At 39.0% G+C, this 15,170-nt stretch overlaps 1 protein-coding gene and 1 pseudogene across 2 annotated transcripts in view; one reads left to right on the plus strand and one right to left on the minus strand.

Moving 5' to 3' along the window:
* Fgf12 (fibroblast growth factor 12) overlaps positions 1 to 15,170 on the minus strand; it is a 558,915-nt gene that overhangs the window by 72,866 nt on the left and 470,879 nt on the right. The gene's annotated exons all lie outside the window — the stretch shown is intronic.
* On the plus strand, positions 13,749 to 14,626 carry LOC129689788 (40S ribosomal protein S2-like; annotated as a pseudogene).

Genomic DNA, 15,170 nt, shown 5'->3' on the forward strand with positions numbered 1-15,170 from the left:
TTGGTTGGTTGGTTGGTTGGTTGGTTGGTTGGTTGGTTGGTTGGTTGGTTGGTTAGGGTTTTTAGCTATAATCTTAACACTTCTTGAATATGTTGCTGCCTTCCTGTTGGCATCTGCTTCCTTGTCAGAGTTACAGTGCTGGACCACAGGAATGATTAAGCCTTTGCAAGGACATCTGAGCTTCTACTAAGTGCAAGGCACCTTCTGTATACTCAGCAATGGAGTCCACAGTGCTAATATTTCCAATAGAAAGTTCACGCTCTACAGTAATTTGGGCAACCATGTACTTTTTCCCCTGTAACTAATTTCCAGATATTTATTACAAAGACGGTGCTGAGAATTGTTAATTCTCTGACAGATGAACCTAATGTTTCTACAAAAAAAAAGTCTATATAATTCTTTCCCATTTATAGTTCTCCAACTTACTATTTCTTTCCTTTCCAGGTACAGAGGTCTGTTCCCAAATTGCTCATAACCTGAGCCTCTTGTAAATGGGACAGTAGCCCATCATGTTAATTAGCTACTCACTCTGGTAATGGAGGTCAGCCCTTGCCAACCTCATGCTCCTCCCTGCTTTTCACTCATTTTCTTGAACAATGAGATGGAAATCGTTTCCCAAGTTTTAGCCTCAAATGTAAAACCAGAACTCTTTTGCCTGGAAAGTAAATGAAATTACACATTGTTCTGTAAAATGCAATTTTTATCATACCGTTTCCACATATTAAAATCCTTGCTTTCCCTTTAAATAAAAATATCACCATATCCTATAATATACAATACCGTTAAAATGCCAGGCAATCAGAACCTTCCGTGAGCAATTTCACATAAAAGAAGTAATCAACTTTTCCTAGGCAGTCAGGGTGGAAAACAATCTCCAGACAATTATCTTGTCCCTTTGTCATTTTTATCTTAGAAATCAAATTTAATTCTTGAGGTTGTTGAGCTTTAAACAACAAAAAAAAAAAATCTTCAAAACCATCGTCTGGAAGTAAAGAAATTGGGACCCAGGGAAATGCAGAGCCAACCGAGCACACACTCTGGTTTCCAACCCTATCACTTCATTGTACAGTAACTTTTTTATTGCACTGGGTGACAAATGTCTTAATAATTGAATATAAAGGGAGTGAGGAGATGAATTCACTGAAGCAGATAATTTGATATTTCCATTGTGTTTGCTTTACTTGATTATCTGTATGGTAGGGTATGGGGTGTGGAGGCAGCTCTGAGTGAATGAGTCCTGGGTTAGTGTGTGTTATAGAGATGGGCACAGTCAGGTCAAGGCCAGCATAGCTTCAGACCCTTGGGAGGATGGTAAAGCCTCTCTTGGGCTGGGCTCAAGGAAACGGCAGAGACGTTCCTTCTGGTCTGAGTGTGAATGTTGGCAGTGCATGCAGAAAATGTCTGACATGGTGTTCTCTCTGCTTGGATATGTGTGGCCTGGAGACTGCTCCCTTAACAGATTCGTTAAATTTGTGTCCTTGATCCAGATGCATACCATAAACATCACCTCCTTCTTTATCTGTTTGCTGTAACCCTGCCTCCCAGTTGAACTGTGTATAATAAAAATGTTGAATTTCCTGGGCGCAGCATTTTCTCTGTCAGCCTGCCCGGTCAACCGGACATCAGCTATTTCTCTTCGTGTGTTTGTCTCTTCTTCATCCCCTCATTGCCCATAGTCAGCTCTTTCCCTGGAAATGTGCTGAAGGGGACAAGGCAAACAGGTTTCCTGGTAGCATTTGCTACACATTAAGTAGACACGTGTTCTGTATCAGATAAACATAACCTCAAATGTGTATGTTGTCACCTACCCATTCTACTGGCCTCCTGCCACTGGGCAAGACATTAAGTTTTCTTGTTCTTAGTTTCTGTAAGAGAGAAATGATAAAAAGTGGCACCCTCACAGGCTTACTTTCAGGATAAAGTAAGTTAATAATTTTGCAATCCTGTAAAAGCTACTGGAGCTGAAGCCCATAAGTACTGCTGCTGTGGCCATCCTTATTTTAAAATTCAAAAGTGAATAAAGTGTAATTAATAAAATAAAATAAAATAAAAAAGAAAAAAAATACATTAAAAGAAAAAATTCAAGAATTACTTTCCCCCTCCTCTTTCAAGTTTATTTTTAATTGTCAGCCTTTTCACCAACATCAAGCTTAGGTAAGGAAATCCAATGCAGGAAAATATGTAGGTGGGTGGAGCTGACTCCATTACCATAGACAAATGTTCTCTCTTACTGAAAAAATAAACACAGAAACCACACAAAGCATTCTGAGCTATATTGTATTGGTAGGCTTGTCTTAATTACAAATTTCTTCATAGCAATTTTATAATAGACTCTGGACAACTTAAAATGCTTAGTATTCTATTAAGATAATGGGAAAAAAATCAAATTTAAGGACTTTAACAATGCCTTCCTTTAAATAGATTTTAAATTATATAATGTAGCTAGTTCTTTAAAAATGTTCATATGCCCATTTCCATTGGAAAATAACATTTGCCCCACCCCACCCCACCGCACCCCACCCCCAGTGTGCAAAGTGACCAAGTAACAAAGTGAGAGTAACATAGCAAGGCAATTTACTTTTGCAGAACAGTGTGCAAAGTCCCAAACTGGGCCAGCAAGCACACTGGGGCAGGAAAGTCTCTGCTTTTGTCTTATCACAAGGTGGTGACTTATGCCTCGTCTAACTGGTGGGAGTTGGCCTCACAAGTTGATGTGTTTTGTTAATTCATCATCTGCAAGAAGGGGGCGGGTATGATAGAAAGTCACAGCTTAGGAGTCTGGTATCCAGGGTTTAGGCAAGCAGATACATACACAGGAAATTTCCAAGATCAAGGAGGCTTATAGAACGCTGGCCCCTGCCAGGCTAGCCATCCTCAATAGAAACAAAACAAAACATTTCTCACAATGTCTTCACTAGTCATCTATAACTTATAGTAAAGAGTTACTGTGGATAATAAGTCAAAAAATCAAACTGCATTAACGTTGAAAGGGGAGAATTTGTATAGAGAAATTGGATACAAAGAATTTGGCTGCATTTTGTGTGACCATTTGAGGCTGGTTCATTTGGAGGAAATATAACCTACGGATTGTCAAAACAGGGCAGGTATTTTGACTAAAACTAGGTATAGGTAGAAAAAAGGTAAAGCTGTTTAAATGATCATTCTATTTGGGCAATATATAAAATTCTGGTTGTCCCTTGCTGCTGGATTTGCTGAGCAGTTACAGAATTAAAATACACATCTTGATCTATGGACACAATGCAGACCTCACTTCCTGGTCCTGGCCCTTTCAGGTGTCTGTTGTCCACCTAAGTTAGATTTTGCTTTGGAAGTGCTTTATACGGACAGTGCAATGTTATAAAAACTACGCAAACATCTATATTTGTAACGGAACAACCAGAAGCTCTGAGAAATTGTTTTCCACTTGACTTCCCATGAGATAACACAAAGAAGTTGACAAAAATGAAAAGCACCCTCAAACTCCTTCTGCTATGTATGGCTTTAGCTTGGGTATTATGCCTTTGAGGCCTCATGGGACATTTTGTTGCAATAGACTAATAGGAATCAATAAGTGCATAATCCTGCAAAGCCTGCCTGAGACTATAAGCATTGCTGCTGCTATTGTCATTATTTCAACCAAGGACCATGTATGGATATAACCTAGAACCCCTGCTCAAATGTAGCCCATGGTAGCTCAGTATCCAAGTGGGTACTTTAGTAAGGGGAACGGGGGACTATTTCTGACATGAACTCAATGGCTGGCTCTTTGACCTTCCCCCCTCCCCACACCCAAGGGAGGAGCAGCCCTGCTAAGCCACAGAGGAGGACTTTGCAGTCAGGCCTGAAGATACCTGATAAGTTAGGGTCAAATGAAAGGGGAGGAAGACCGCCCTAATCAGTGGACTTGGAAAGGGGTAGGGAGAAGATGAGGGAAGGAAAGAGGGAGGGGTTGGGAATGAATGAAGGAGAGGGATACAGCTGGGATACAAAGGTAATAAACTATAACTAATATTAAAACATAAAAATTTAATTAATAAAAGAAAAAAAAGGAATTATTTGAATTTTGAATAGTTGTTGTTGTTGTTGTTTTATTTTTAAGAAGGCAGCTAAGACTGTCCATGCATGAATTATGAGGGGGGAATCCCAAAACTTATAGAAATCTAGGAAAGGGATTCAGGGAATTGTGGTTATTTTTTGAAAATATGGTTACATATGTTTTTGGAGATGGGTTCTAACTGTGTAGACTAGTCTGGTCTCTAACTTATGATCCATCTACCTTAACTTGCCCACTGCTAGCATTTCAGGTGTGCAGCCCCACCTGCTTTGGGTACAATGTGATGTTCTGATACACACATTCAACGCAGCCTAGTGAAACCTATCATTTTTATAGTGAGGCATTTGAAATTTCTGTTTTAAGGGTACAGTATATAATGCATTATTGTTGACTACAGTCATCTTGAAGGCTATTATGTTAAAAGGAACAATCAGGACACAATAAGACAAACATGAAAATGCCTGTTTTATACATGAGTGCTTAATAAATTTAATTTCATGAAGGCAGAGTGTAGAAAGATGACTAGTGGAACCTGGGCTTAGGCTGAAGGTGAGGGATAGGATGAAGTTGCTAATCAAAGGGTACAAAGTTCCATACAGACCAGAGAAACAAATTTTAAGGACTCAGTGTGTTACCAATCAGTTCAGATTATTCTGATTTGCAATCAGAATAATAATAATAATAGGCTGAGAACAACCTATTCAAATTTCCTTGAATAGTACTGAAGGCCTCAATCAGGCATTGTAATTTGCTTTCACTCAATTAAGTACATTAGTTTACATTTGTAGACCCTAACTGAGTTCATTCATAATCTTCCAAAGTTAATCCTTCTCTTGAAATTCCTGTTTCTTGTGATAACAAGAAGATACCAACCAAGCCTCAGGAATCATTAGTCTGTGTGTGTTTGTGTGTGTATTACTGGGGACTGAAATTATTGCCTTGAGCATGCTATGCAAATAAAACGCCGTTGAGCTGTATGTACGTATGTCTTAGGCCAAATGTGTATCTGTGTATATATATAAATATAAAAAAAATAAATATATATTTAAAGTTAAATATACATATTTAAAATTAAATATATATTTTTAAAATTATACATATTTAAAATTAAATTAAATATGTATTTAATTTTAAATACATATATAATTTAATATTCAATATATATTGAACTTTAAATATATATATATATTTTTTTCTGTTTCAGTTTGTTTTCATTCCACTTGGATTAATTGAAATTTGGTTTTTGACAATTTAATATTCTTCTCATGTTAATCTTGTCTCAAGCACAATATCTTCCCTAATCCTTCCTTCATTTATCAAATCTAAAATAATTTTATATGTGGTCTCTGCTTTTATTATTATTACAATTTGTATATATCAGGCTACACACAGGGAGAGAATATATTGATCATCAGAAGATATCATGAGCCAATGAATAAAAACAATTCCCTTCTGTGAGCAAAGGTGCTTTGCTAAACTCCAGATGACTCATGCCTATTATCCCATTGAATTAACAGTCTGAACATTTAATCTATATGTTATGGCACATGACTAACACCAGCATGTGGGACAAGGACTTCAACATAGTATTTCAGGATATGCTAAATCAAGGAATACAAACAAAATAAAACAAACATTTATGGATAAGAATATGTTTCACAACATTAATTTAGGGGCTTAGGAATAACGGGAGACATGACTATATTATTGTGCTTTACTGCAGATAACTCCGTGGGAACCCTCTCCTTTACATCTTCATTGGTCCCCTTTATCATCACTCCCTTATTTTGGTGAAATGAGAACATAGTAGTCCTCTGAACAGGAGAGATCACAAGTACCCTGGGAGGCATTGCTTCAAATCATACAGAAAACTGATATATTAATGTGATTTTATAAGAAGTCAGTTTAAAGGGACAAAAGTGGATGCCAGGCAGCAGAGTGGAATAAATACTACTGGTACTATTGGAAGCTACCACAGCTCAAAACACCTCCAGCACGTCATTTCCCAATTCCTGTCCTGCCTCCAAACCCTCACATATACCCATCCTTGCTATTTTTCAGATTTCTAGTAATGCATCTTTTAAACTCTAGTGGTGAAAAACAGGACAGAGAACAACAACACAGGAACAAATGACTGTATCTTTCATAACACTACATAGTCTTTAAATATTAATATTCATAACTGAACTTTGGATAATGTGACTCAGGATAATTAAGAAGAAAGAGGCCATTAAGTTGAAAAAGTACCAAAGAGTTAGGAGAGAGGGGCTTGAAGGTGAAAATTATGTAATTGTATTATAATTCCCCTACCCCTATCTCTTTTAAAGAGTTGACTTGGGGAACAAGAAAGAGATGAGGTTTTTGTTTGTTTTTTTCAAAATTTGATTGTGTTTTAGAGGAGCAGGAATAGAACAACAGACTTAAAAAAAGACTTAAGATCAGAACAGTACGTATAGATTGGGAAATAATTGCACAAAATAGTACAAAAAGTATAGAAATCTCAATGTAAGATAGTTAAACATTTATCGATACATAAATTGAAAAAAAAAACATATGCTGAGGATATTCCAGATGACTGGCATAAGGTAAGGCACACCTTCTATAAAACACTTATAACTTAAAACCCTGCAGATTTAAGGGTATGTGAACTTAAAAACATAAGATAAAAATGAAGGCCTCTTTTAGTAACAGAGAGTTGGGAACAACTGATATACAATCCCCTTCCAATTCCAACAATCTTTCTTTGGACAGAGTCTTACTATGTAGTCCAAGATGGCCCCAAACATCTCGTCATCTTGCTTCAGTCTCCAGAGTGATGAGATTACACACTAACACACCCATACCCAGCCTTTCAATTCAATATTGATCACAAAAGGATTTGGGGAGAAGAGGAATTTATAGGAGCAAAAAGAGAGACTATGGTGGCCAATCACATTCCGATTATCAACCATAAATCCAGAGAGGAGATAAGCATTGCAGAAAAAAGCAGCCAATAGTGCTGGGAAGCTTGATGAGGCCTTAGATTCAACCGCGAATATAGCACTTATATCTTGGTACTAATCAGATTAGTGAAGAAAATCCTATAAAGTCCACATTTACTATTCTGTAATGTGTTAACCATATATTGTTCTCATCTACACTGCAGGGAGCAGGAGATGGTTCCTTGTTGAGATCACCTCATCACACACCCATAAAAAGATTCCGTGTTCACTTCAGACACCTTTGCATTTAATTTGAAGAATTTGATAGACTACTTGGATTATTTGATTTCAGGTTTGTTTGTTTGTTTTTCCTCCCTTGGTAAGTGTTGACATCCAGACACCCAGTGGGAAAGAATCAATGTTAGCACATCTTCTTGCCATCAGGATCCACCTTGCTTTAGCTTCCCTGAGAGGTGGAATTGGCAGAAGTCAGTGGAATTGTGAAAATATATCCTCCTTAGAGGCATATGGAATTGGGGGAAATTCTGATGCATCCTTATGACAGTTGGCTGATGTTTTCTAAGTGACCCCAGTATGGGGTCACCAGTATGGTGAAAATCTACCCTGTTTACCTTCTTAATTGCGATTTATACTAAATGGACTTCTCAATATGGCTCCTTAGGAACATATTTTCACTATCTTTTCTACCTCAAGAACAAGCCAGACTTTTGGGTTAAGACAAAAGGATGATACATTCAAATGCAATCTCTCCATTTTGGTGCAAATCAAAATGTCTCAACATTCCTGGGCCTTCCTGTTTGGCTGTATAGACATCCTCACTGCTTCTTTGCATCTTTTCCATTCTCCCTCTGTCCAGCCTTTATCACAGATTCAGATCAGATCATCACTTATCAACACTTTCAGATCAAATCATAACATTAAAATAAATCTTGGAATTTTCTAAGACAAGATTGGTTTCTTTTAGCTATGCACCTTTGACAGATTTTAGTTATCAAAGGCACCAGAATGCTGAATATCACAGGTTACCTAGGAAACTTGCTGTGGCTACACTTAAAAACAACACAGCTCTCTCACTGAGGCTCAATGCCATTTTTAAAGACTCTATTCTGGGTATGGTAAAAGAAATAGTTAACAAGTGGAGATCAGTACACAGCTTCTGCTTTATTTAGGGTTTCCTTCTCTGTGTCATTCTGCACTTTGATGTCTGCTAGAGTTGCTGTTAAAAGAATTAAAACCTATAAGAAGAGATCAACAGATTAGCCTCCATGCTGACCACAAGATGTATCATTTTGGACCAGCCAAAGATGTGAAAGGTAATTTTTAATTTTAGATTTTTTTTTTTTTTTTTGCATTCACTGATGTCAGGAGACTGTGTTAGTAGCTTTGTGTGGCTAAAACAAAATGCACATACAGGGCTCTGAGCATCTAGCGTGGCTCATGGTTTCAGTGCATGATGGTGGGAGGATGTGGCAAATAGTTCATACCAGGGCATCCAGGAGCAGAAACATAAGAGGCCTATGTCAAGTGGTTTCTCTTATTTACTTTACCCAGTCCTCTGGCTTCCTGGCTGGCTCCACCCATTCTGGAAGCATGCTCTACTACAAACTGAGATGTGCTATACCAATCTCCTAGATGTTTTTCAATGCAATTAATGTGATGATCAGTTTTTCATTATTAAAAAAAAAATTGTATGTACATGTACATTCATGAGTTTATGTGTACCACATGCATGCAGGTACCCAAGGAAGCATGAAGAAGACATTAGATCCCTTGCAACTGAAAGTTACAGGCAGCTATGAGTTGGCAAATGTGTGTGGGAGGAATACAAACCACATTGTCTGCAAGAGCAGTAAGTGTATTTAACCATTGCGTCATCTCTAGCTTTGAAAATCCATTGTGAGTCAAGATAAACCTTCACACTGACAACATATCCTGCTTATATATTCTAATTGTAGAAGATGGTAGTGGGAAAAATTATTAACAAATAATTTTACTTTAAACAAACTTTAACTAAGCCATTTTACTTTAGAATGTTCTAGGCTTGAATATTTGCCTTAAGTGTCCACCACAGAAAACTGTATTGGAGAATACAAACCTGAATTAGGATAATCCATGAAAAACTGAAAATGTACAGCTTAATTGACAAATACCAATTTGTACTGTGCAATTTTAATACTTTGAAGTATTTACTACTGAAATAATACGGTTCTGTTATATCATTCACTACCACAAAAAAAAATGACAAAAATTTTTTCCTTTCAAATCCTCCTCTTGATGTAATAAATTATACGAAAAATGCACATCCTCGCGGATCATAAAATGAAGAGATAAAGTCTATACAGACATCAGCTTTGAGTCAAGGTCACCTTGGCTACAGCTTAGTCCTAGAAGCACCACTGAGAAGATGCCTGGGGCGGGAACTTTGTCAGACATTCTGAGAGCAGTTGCAGTGTTTTCTGAAATCCAATTACCGAGTCCTTTATTACTACAGGCAAACTGTGGAGCTTTTCTGTATCTGAAGGTGTTATACATCCATAGCTCTGTTCACAGATGCCTGGAGAAGTGTGCCTGGATGGTGATGATGCTGATTGACAGAGAGGTTGATGATGAGGCTAAGGATAAAAAAAAAAAAAAAAAATCCCATCTCTTTAAAACTCACATTTTCAGTCCACTCAGTTAGAAACAAATGCAAGAGGGGGGAGATTTTTTCCTTTTCTTCCTGTTAAGTTCCAAACATGGAACAAATGGCTGAGGTGCCTATTTAACATTTCAAAATGGACCTGGCCACCAAGTCCTCCCTGCATCCCTCAGTCCCTACCTGTTACAGGGTCCTCCTGACTGGCATGCCCTGCAACCTCCCTGAATTCTCCAGCCCTTCCCAATATAATCCAACCATATTGGTTACCTCCCTTTTCATCTACTCTTTGGGTCACCTGGCTGCTGCACCTGGCTCCCCTCTTTCCCTTCTTCCTTCCTTGTGTGTGCCCCTCTCCACACAAGACTCAGGGTCATGTCCACTCTGGACTTCCCCAGATGTGCGTGCCTCTGGCAATGCTCTCGCACACATCTACAATAAATCTTCCCCACCACACCTAGAAGCAGTCATCCTTTTTTCCTTTTTATTTCTATATCTTATTCAGTTCTTTCTCACCAACACTTGGTGTTACACAGTAAATAAAAATTATGTAAATATGGCATGGCAAGTAAAGAAGACATTTTAAAGATTAAATCTCAAGCCTGCCATGTTTCAGTTTTATGTTTTTAAACCTCTAAGGCTTGATTGTCTCCTTTTGTAGTGATTAATTCTAGTTATAATCCTACCTCAAAGATTTGTTAAACTGAAATGAAAGGGAAAGTGTGAACCATCTGATGTGATGTCAATCAAACTCCAGTATGGAGATGAGTTCTGAGCTGTAGACCACACTCAGAGTGAGCAAGGCTTTAACCCTCAGTGAGGCCCTACCAATGACTCTTTCTTTCCTCTGCAGTATATTACTGCAGGTAAATATATCAGCAGAAATACTTTTAGGTTCCCTACTCAGAATTCTGATTTAAAATATGCTGAACAAAGTCCTGGGACATTGCCTTTGTTACTGTCAGTGGATGCAGAGGGAGGAACCAACAGATTTCTGATGGGATTTAAGGCTGAATCCATAGGAGGAGGGATCTTATATCTGGTACTATAAACCTGGTCAAAATCCTGGAGCTGGAGAGTTCATACACCTAAGGAGGGAAACTAATATTGTTATTTTTGCAAAGTAGACATAACTTCAAATTTTCATCTAAATTCCAATTCCTATACCCACACAAAAAAGTGCAGCTCTCGCCCCTTATCCGAGAAGCGACTCCTTGTAGTGGTCAACTCAGGGCCTTACACAGACAAGTGCAGGCCATAAGTGACTGTGTGCTGCTTAGCCATACTTCAACATCTTTAACACCATCGCCCCTACAAAGCTCGGCCAACACTGTGGAGAAGGGAGCAGGAAGATAATAAGGACCAGAGGTTAGGGAGTGCTCCCAATACAGAGCGTCTTGTGGATATGACAGGGACCATGGCGCTCATAAACTAGCAGCTGCAGCTGTCACCAGAGACGTTCACCAGATGAAGCCTCCCCTCAGAATGAATGGAGAGGAGCTCACGAGGCTCTTCTCCTAGCTGAGAGCTATTAACACTCAATGGCTGCCGGAGGAGGATGAGTCTGTTTGTCCCTCCCCCCCCCCCAGGGGATTGCCTCTTGTAAGTTCAACACACAAATACATGTGTGTAAGTTGGATGCGCCCGCCCACCCAATGTAAACAAAAGCACAGCACTAACTGGTCTCCGAAAAAAAGTGGGTATGAAGTTGATGAAGACATAGAAGGAAGAGTTTAGAGAAGTTAGAGGTGGAAGAGGATGTGGATATGATGAAAATATGTTGTGTCTGAGCATGGAATTGAAAAAGGCTAGAGTATGACAGGTCATATGTTCTCGATATGATTTGACTTTAAAAGATCTTGCTGTACACGATAAATTTCATCTGCCAATTAAAATATAATAAAGAGATAAGTACAATCATTTTCTTTAGATCTATCGGGTCAATACACATGACCATGTACTACCGGGAGGGTCCAGAGAGCAGAACTGCAACGGCTTCAGTTTCCAGCCTCAGAGCTTGGGAACATAAGTCCTTGCTTTATGGTAACTAGTTATAGAGAACAAATGGTCACTCTCTATGTGTGTGTGTGTGTCTTTCTCTCTGATATGATAAAACACACACACACACACACACACACACACACCCCTTTGCACACCTTATAATAAATAAACGATGAACAGCTTTCTACAAGTCTCAAATCTACCATCTCCTCAACCGATCCGTGCTGTATCTATTTTAGAAAGAAATTTAGAAAAAGAAGTGACACCCAAGAAGCATAGCTCGGGCACCTTAACTGTTATTCAGGTCCTCTGCCTTAGCCGGTGAGGTGTCCTTTCTCCTGTTTTTGACAATGCCTATTAAACTTTCTTTCTTTACAAGTAGACTCTTAAGCAGTCAATAGAGTACATATTGAGTGTTTCCTAGTGTTTCCCTTCATTTGTTTATCAGAATATGTTTAGCCAGGGGGAAATGCTTCTTTCTACCTAGAAATGCTAAAATCCCACTTTATTTCCAGGCATTAAAGGGGACGAGGAGGTGAACAATAACTGTAGGAAACTGAGGAAGAATTGCTTGTAAGGGCAGTCCTAAATAATCCTTATTGACAAATGCAGGTCAATTGCTACTCACTGAAGCCCGTGACCCACAGCTGTTACTTTCAACCTCTGCTGGAAATGGAGCAACTTCAGAACAATTAGAAGTGAACAACTCTGAAAACTGTGAACGGCAAAAGCTTGCAGAGCTTTCAATTCCCTCCTTTCACTTTCTGTGAACTCTAGGCCTGCTTATTCTTAAAACTGCATGAGTTTGTTTAAAAGAGACAAAAATGATTTCACAGAATAACGGGTGTGAGAAGAAGGGCACAAAGTCTCGGGTAAATAATTTAGTGATCTACTGTCCAGTATAGTGTGGCAGTTGACCATTTCATTTTAAAGTACAGAAAGAGCAGTTTTGTAAGTGTTCTCTTTGGGAAAAAAAAAAAAAAAAGGCAGCTCTGTTAGGTAACAGAGTTACTGAGTTTAATTTAATCTTTGCACAATGCCTACAATGCATATCAAAACATCACATCGTGCCCATAAATATATGTAGCCACTATTTGTCAATTAAGAATAAAACTAAGACAAATGGCTAAAGAGAAGATCTGCCAAGGAAGAGGCAGGCCCGGCTTCTGAGACCCAACATCTTCCTTTGCTAATCACATTATACCTAGTCATGCCAACTGCATTGCAGGCACTGAGAATGCATAAAAGTTGGAACAGTCCCAACATAACCAACTCTGTTCCCATCACAGCTTCTTTCCGTCTGTGCAGCAAGATCTCAAAGCCGACCTGTCAAGGCTCATCACCTCCATGCAGTGTTCTCTGACAAGACACTAAAAACGTTAGGGAGTTAATCACAGTCACCCTGCCTTCAGGGACTTTCCCCTAAGAGTAAAAAATGACACAGTCTTGTAGTATTAAAGATAAAACAGAATTACCATCACTGTTTTAGGGGGAAAAATTATAGTAAGGAGTGCATGCCATATTGTAAAGGAATCCAGAATTGGTGTATGCTTGCAGCACTCTAACCAGCAAGACAGATGTAATAGAACAGTAGTTTCACTAATTCCCTTCTAGCTCTGGTTGCAAGCTTTCAGTAATTATTTTGCACAACTATAAAATTCTGTGTCTGGCAGAAAAGAAAGGAACTTCAGTTTAACCTACTCCCTCTCGATAATTCTATGAATTACACAGAGATCATAATCCTCATCCCGAAGCTGATACTTCAGTTTCAGGCTCTGTAGAATATGTCACATATACTGTGAGGGTGAGGCCCCTCTTATACGTGTTAGCTACTTGTGAATTAGAATATCCCCAACCAACCATATATATCCTAGGTTTTGATATGTGGCTATTGTACAATAAATTGTATGTATTAAATGAATACAATTATATAAAAATTGAGCCCTTAAAGGGTCAAGCCCAGAGAATTAATAAATGACTACTTAATAGTTAAGCCATAAAATATTGTTCACTTAACAAGTAATTTGTCAAGTGATTGTCTGCATGATGGTATAATAAAAATGTTAGTTAAAAAAAGAAAAGAAAGCTTCTTCTTCGGGAAAACACCAAATGGCAGATGGATGACGCCGGGGCAGCCGGAGGGCCAGGAGGGCCCGGAGGGCCCGGCGGCCTAGGACTATGAGGCCCCGGCGGCTTCTGCGGAGGGTTCAGCAGCGTGGCTGAGGCCGCGGGGCTCCTGGAGGGAAAGCCTAAGACAAGGAGTGGATCCCTGTCACCAAGCTGGGCCACCTGGTTAAGGACATGAAGATAAAGTCCTTGGAGGAGATCTACCTGTTCTCCCTGCCCATGAAGGAATCTGAGATTAACAACTTTTCCCTGGGTGCATCCCTAAAGGATGAGGTACTAAAATCATGCCAGTGCAGAAGCAGACACGGGCTGGCCAGCGGACCAGGTTCAAGGCTTTTGTCGCTATTGGAGACTACAATGGTCACGTTGGTCTTGGTGTTAAGTGTTCCAAGGAGGTAGCTACTGCCATCCAAGGAGCCATCATCTTGGCCAAGCTTTCCATCGTCCCTGTGCGAAGAGGCTATTGGGGCAACAAGATTGGCAAACCCCACACTGTTCCGTGCAAGGTGACAGGCCGCTGTGGCTCTGTTTTGGTGCGTCTTATCCCTGCCCCCAGAGGCACTGGCATGTCTCTGCTCCTGTGCCCAAGAAGCTACTGATGATGGCCGGTATTGATGACTGCTACACATCAGCCAGGGGCTGCACTGCCACCCTTGGCAACTTTGCCAAGGCCACCTTCGATGCCATCTCCAAGACTTATAGCTACCTGACCCCTGACCTCTGGAAAGAGACTGTGTTCACCAAGTCCCCTTATCAGGAATTCACTGATCATCTTGTGAAAACCCACACCAGAGTCTCTGTTCAGAGGACCCAGGCTCCAGCTGTGGCTACCACATAAGGGTTTTTATACAAGAAAAATAAAGTGAATTAAATCTGTTTAAAAAAAAAAAAAAGAAAAGAAAGATTAAATTGTTGTATTCTGATAAATTAAAAGATGAGAGGTCAAACATCAATTTATACTATAAAACACACTGTAACACTCTGAAAATAAATTAAAGTTTCTGGAGAGTACAAGGGTCACTTTTAAAGAACATAAAATGAACTAAATGTAAATTCCTGTGATAATGAATACTATCGATATATAAATTAACATAATGTAGCCAACATATGTATAGCTGCAGAACATTATGCAAAGAGATCTCCTCAATAATCCTAAAGAACAAAGCTCTGGTACTCTAATAATTAAAAATTGGTAAGTTTGAGAAGCTAGGAAAAGTTGCGTTAAATTCAGTTTTCTCGTTGGTGAAATTATAAAGTTTTCCATTAAAAAATGTTATATACTTGTAGAAATTAGATAATACATTCTGAGAGGAAAAAAAAAAGAAACATTTTGGAGATTCCCACTCTAGCCCACGCTGTCCTGTATTTTGACAGAGAAACACATTCCAACAACACTGTTAGCGAGTATGCA

Source organism: Psammomys obesus, unplaced genomic scaffold (genome assembly GCF_907164565.1).
Source record: "Psammomys obesus unplaced genomic scaffold, mPsaObe1.curated_primary_1811, whole genome shotgun sequence".
Classification (NCBI taxonomy): Eukaryota; Metazoa; Chordata; class Mammalia; order Rodentia; family Muridae; genus Psammomys; species Psammomys obesus.